Source organism: Micromys minutus (genome assembly GCF_963924665.1).
Source record: "Micromys minutus genome assembly, chromosome: 3".
NCBI lineage: Eukaryota > Metazoa > Chordata > Mammalia > Rodentia > Muridae > Micromys > Micromys minutus.
In genome coordinates, this window is record NC_137972.1 from 16287737 (window position 1) to 16293093 (window position 5357).

Genomic DNA, 5357 nt, shown 5'->3' on the forward strand with positions numbered 1-5357 from the left:
AATGGGTAGCCTGGAATAATAATGAGAAAATAATAGAAGGTCTTTTTCATTTTGACAGTGTTCTTAGATTGTTTGGGGATATGTAAGAGGGTAGAGATGTCTTATTGGTGTTTTTGACATGGATATTCAAAGTCCAAGGAACTGGTTCTCACCTTTAACCCTAGCGTAGTATCTCTTCCTTGTGGCTGTCACACTGACAGACTGGACTAGCTGAACTAAGAGTTTTTATCCAGTTCACCTGTCTAAACCAATCTTCTCATAGTAGAAGTGTTCTGATTACAGAAGCATGCTACTACATACAGCTCTTTAACAAAGGTTTCCGTAGTTGAAAATTATGCCACATGAAATGCACAGCAACCATTTTTATCCACCAATCTCTCTTGATGGCCCATTCCTATTGACTTTGTTTTTCAGATTTTTAAAGGCATTTTGGCATAAAACTATATGAATATATTTTTGTCAGTACTTAATTTTTTAAAGGTTTGATGGTATGCATTGAAATCTTACTAGTTACAATAAGCACAAAGTATGTGTAAAGCAAAATGTAATCAGTCCTATTGACTTTTAACTGTGGTAAACTTTGGTGAAATCTTCTGCAATTAGTCTGACTATATCTCTTGAAAAATCTCACTGTATGGCAGGATTTTATTGCCATGTGAAAATTTGGTTGTTCAGTCAGCTTTCAATTCAGATAATTCATTCTCATACACTTGGCAGAAGAAATACATCAACTGCAGACTATTTGTGTAAAGACTTTTATAGATAAAATAAGTGTCTAAAACAAGACTTCATTGTGATTAACTTGATTTCCAAAGAGCACCAATACCTTTTCTTCAGAAAGACTCAAAAAGTAACTGAGGCAGACAGTTGTGGTCATTCTCAGTATTTACCACTTGAAACTAAAGAACAAAAAGGGGTGTTTCCTTTTTGTTCAGCTTTACTACTTGAAGTTATTTTATTGCTCTCATTATGTCCCAGCATGCTTATTTATAGTGGATATTTGATGAAGCAACAATGGTTATAAGAGTGGATGTGGATCTATGACAAAAATCTTGAGAGGCAGACTATCTGTGGAAGATGGATGAAAACCCTCATGAAAGGACAATTCATACTCTTCAACCCCAGGAAGATTTGAAATGGAGCAGTCACAGATCAAGTAGAGCTGAGGATGAGTTCTCCTGAAGAAAACATCCAAAGACACGGTGTCAGGAAAAGCAGAAAATAGTGGACCAAGTCCAGATCCTGAATGCAGTAGACAATGTCCTGTTAAGGGTTTGGAACAAATATAAAAATATGGCCATTCATATACAGAAACCTACAGGCATGTTTGACTGTCAACTTCTCAATAATCAATTCATAAACTTCGTTTTTAGGATGTAACTTTTATCATCACTCTTTATCTCCCAGCAGAGTCTGCAGGGGCTAAGAGACACACTAAGAGAACCTGAGAGAGGGAGTGTCTACATGCCATATAAAATCCTAAAGCCATGTATCATAATACAATGTTGATGGTTAGTTTAGTTCTGCGCAGACCAGCTAATAAACCTCAGACATGAGAGTCTGACTCACTACCCAGTATGTGTGGACTCACATACAAAAATGAATAAATTCTTTAAAAGTTTCACTGGTGGTTTTTCCATTTTTATCATTATTTGACTTTTATTGTAAAGTAAGGTAATTTCCATTAGATGAAGCTTAGAAACACAATGTTAAAAAAAAATTTAAAAACACTTGATCACAAACTCTGCAATATTTAGCTCTCCGTGTTTAATGTTTCTGTGTAAACCTTAGGATAGATATGTGATATTCAGTGACAGATTCATAGATGTTCAGTGGCAGGTGTAAGAAACAGCATTGATAGTTAGAAACTTTTTCTTTCATTCATGCATAAACTGGATAAATAGAATTTTTTGTCTCTGTATGAGTACAGGTGCTTTGGGTTTTCTTTATTAATGCTTTGCAAATTTCAAAATTCTGGACTAGATAGATGTCAAAATGGTTAAGATTGCTGCCTACTCTTCGAGAGGTCTTGAGTTCAATTCCCAGCAACACCATTGTGTCTCAACACCATCTGTAATGGGAACTGATACCCTCTTCTAAAGTGTCTGAAGACAGTGACAATGTACTGACATACATAAAATAAATAAAATCATTTTAAAAATTTTAACTCTTATGCAATAATTCTTATACTTAAAAAATATGTAACTAAGCTAAAACTAATAAGTGTGGGGAGACTTGTGTGGCTTTTAGTGAGTGAGAGAGCATGCCAGTGGTTTCAAATATAAGTCTCAGTTGTATTGTTCTATTAATATCACAGGTTGGACTATTTGTTTTGATTTTTGTTTGTTTGTTTGTTTGTTTGTTTTTCCCCATGTTTAATGTGAAAACAGTGACTGTGGAGTTTACCAAGCAAAGATGAAGCATATTAATGTCGAAGGTTACATTATCTCATCAACAAGTAGTGTAACTGATATCACAATTTATGCTTTCCAGAAACACTGAAAACATAAATGATGTGAACTCATCTAGACTGCTGAGAAGTGGGGGTTGTTCTGAAACTTTGCATACAGCTGATAGATCATTTTCTTTTGGCATTAAAATAATAACTATTAGAGGACACTCTTAACAGGATCTATAACACAAATCCAAATATTTACAGAAGTTTAGTAGTTTCAGAAGGAACGTAAAAAAAGAAGTCATTCTCATTCCAAATTTAATGTGTGTTTCTTTTTTACCTATTCTCTGTAGCAAGCCTTTCAAAGGAAAATTCAGTGACTTTTCATTAATACAATAATTGTAAAGTACCCAAGTAAATGGCTGCTTTTGTACCCATGAGAGTGGGAGCCATTCCCTGAAAGAAACAAGTTATTTTACCTAGATGAAAATATCTTCTACTGGCTCCCAGAGATACCCGGGAATACACTGGGAATCAGTTTACTAATTATCCTAGGAAAATCCTCCCTCGCTTAAAACTGGAAGCTCATAATTGATGCAAGACATCTTATCTTTAGGAAACTTAAAAATATATATAAAAACTCTATTTTATTCAAATTAAACCAATCTTTTGGAACACACCTAAAACAAAAGGTCTTCTAAAACAGGAGCATGAGTTATGACATTAACAACAAAACTTCCACTTCAAATTTACCGAAATATCTATGGGTAAAATTTACCCTGACAAAAACCTCATTCTAATTGAAAAGTCAACAGCAAGGAGTCACCACTGACAGAAGCTACCTGGTGACTTGTTTAATGTACACTTTTTTAAATATCAGAAAATAAATCATAAGCTATGAATCTAATTGTCCAATGGTAAAAGAATGACTTGCTGCCAGAACGCATGTTTAAGCTGATTTCAGACAGTGGGGATGAATTTCCAAATCTGTGTATGACAAATTTAAGCAAAATTACAAAGACATCTATTTTTCCCCTTCCTAAGATGTGAACTTTTTTAGTACATCTCTATTTGTAGGGCATATTTTCCATTTACACATGATTCAGTATACTGGAAAGCTTAAATATTCTTTAACATTTCAATCAAATACCTCAAGGCAAAGTATTTTCCAGAGAAGAAGTCCTCACAAAACAAGAGTCAGAGAGGCAGTTCACTGTGTCCTGACTCTGTGCTCTGGCTCCAGTCACACTGTGTTCACAGTGACTTCCTCATTAATATAGCAAGGATGCTCAGTCTGGGGTTTAAACACTACTAATACACCTAGCTTTTTAAAATTCAGCTAAGACCAACTGTATATATAACATACAACTCATTTCACTTGATGGCATGATCATATTTATAAGTATTAGCAATAAAGGGTCATATGGCATTTACAGGCCTTATAGCTTCATAAAGAAGCTTGGCTAAAATTATACAACATAAAAATAATACTAAAAATAACCCACCACTTTAAGGTTTTAACCACATAGGAAAGAGACAGTGGCGTTAGATAAGAATCTATTATAAGATTAGCAAACATTTTTTCTGACTGGCCCCAAGTTTGTTCCTAAGATGATAGCCTTAGAATTCCTTCTCAGGACTTCTGCAGAGGTGGGCTTATTTTACATATTTGAGAACTGCTATCATCACTACTGTGTCCACACCCAGAGGATGAACGTTCTGAATCATACTCTACATCAGTGTCTTTCTTTCCTCTTCCTCCTCCTCCTCCTCCTCCTCCTCCTCCTCATCCTCCTCCTTCTCATCATCATCCTCCTCCTCCTCCTCCTTCTCCTTCTTCCTCTTCTTCTTCCTCTTCCTCTTCCTCTTCCCCTTACCCTTCCCCTTCCCCTTCCCCTTCCTCTTCTTCTTCCTCTTCCTCTTCCCCTTCCCCTTCCCCTTCTTCTTCCTCTTCCTCTTCCTCTTCCTCTTCCTCTTCCTCTTCCTCTTCCTCTTCCTCTTCCTCTTCTTCTTCTTCTTCTTCTTCTTCTTCTTCTTCTTCTTCTTCTTCTTCTTCTTCTTTGCCATCATCATCATCAACATCATCGAAGAACCATCTATTCATCAAGGCAATCTTGTGGATTGCTTATTCCTCCAAGTACTTGTTCTGCCCCGAAACAGATGCTTCAATGTCCGGGGAGTTCAGATGGCTCTTCAGGAAGTGGTGAAGGCTGGTATCAGAAAGCAAGAGTGCATTCTGCAGGACATTTCTAGGGAAATATTCCAAGTTCTGGCAGCACTGGTTTACATGCTGGTGATTGTTCATGTTGAAAATAGGTTTTTAGATGGAAGTTCTGGCAATTGTACCAGAAATGCATTGCTTTGAAGTCTTTGCCTCTCCAACAAAAATTCTCTATACCTTCTTTGTACAGAAAATATTTTAATTGTAAAACACATGCTATTTGTATGAATACGTATTTCATTGTTGAAGTAAGAATGCCAAAACTCCTCCTTTTGAATCCTGGGGTCTTGGACCCAGACACTCATGGACTCTTCTTTCTGCTGTTCTGAGAATATCTTCAGCTCAGGACACAATCAACAATCTGTAGCCCAACTCACCAACAATGGTCAGCAGTAACTGTGAATGGAAGTCCAAGAATATAGCAGTTGCTCAGTCCCACAAGGCAAGCAGGTAAAGAGAAATTCATTTTGCTTTTCATATTGCCCTTTGATTCTGTTGGCTTGGCTCTCATTTATTTTCTGATTACATGTTGAACCGCGTTTCATTAGAATTTGATCTGTTTTAACCCTTCGAGTTCATACTCACAGTGTTTCCTCCCATCTTTAATTATAAAGGAAGACTGTAAATGCTTCCATTCTTGGCCTTTTTTATAATTAAATTTGAAATTTTTCTTACCTGTTTCTAAACTTTCCCATGCTGCATTTTAAATGTTTTATGGTCCAAGGAATGGCACATACTTTT

The 5357-nt window shown here is 36.2% G+C and overlaps 1 pseudogene across 1 annotated transcript; it reads right to left on the reverse strand.

Annotated features, from left to right (window-relative positions):
• Window positions 1–4028: 4028 nt before the first annotated feature.
• LOC308419342 (sorting nexin-10-like) lies at window positions 4029–4936 on the reverse strand (annotated as a pseudogene). Its single transcript has 2 exons — window positions 4476–4936; window positions 4029–4159 (listed from the first exon to the last, which is right to left on the reverse strand). The product of its transcript is annotated as a sorting nexin-10-like (transcript).
• Between the last annotated feature and the right edge of the window lie 421 nt (window positions 4937–5357).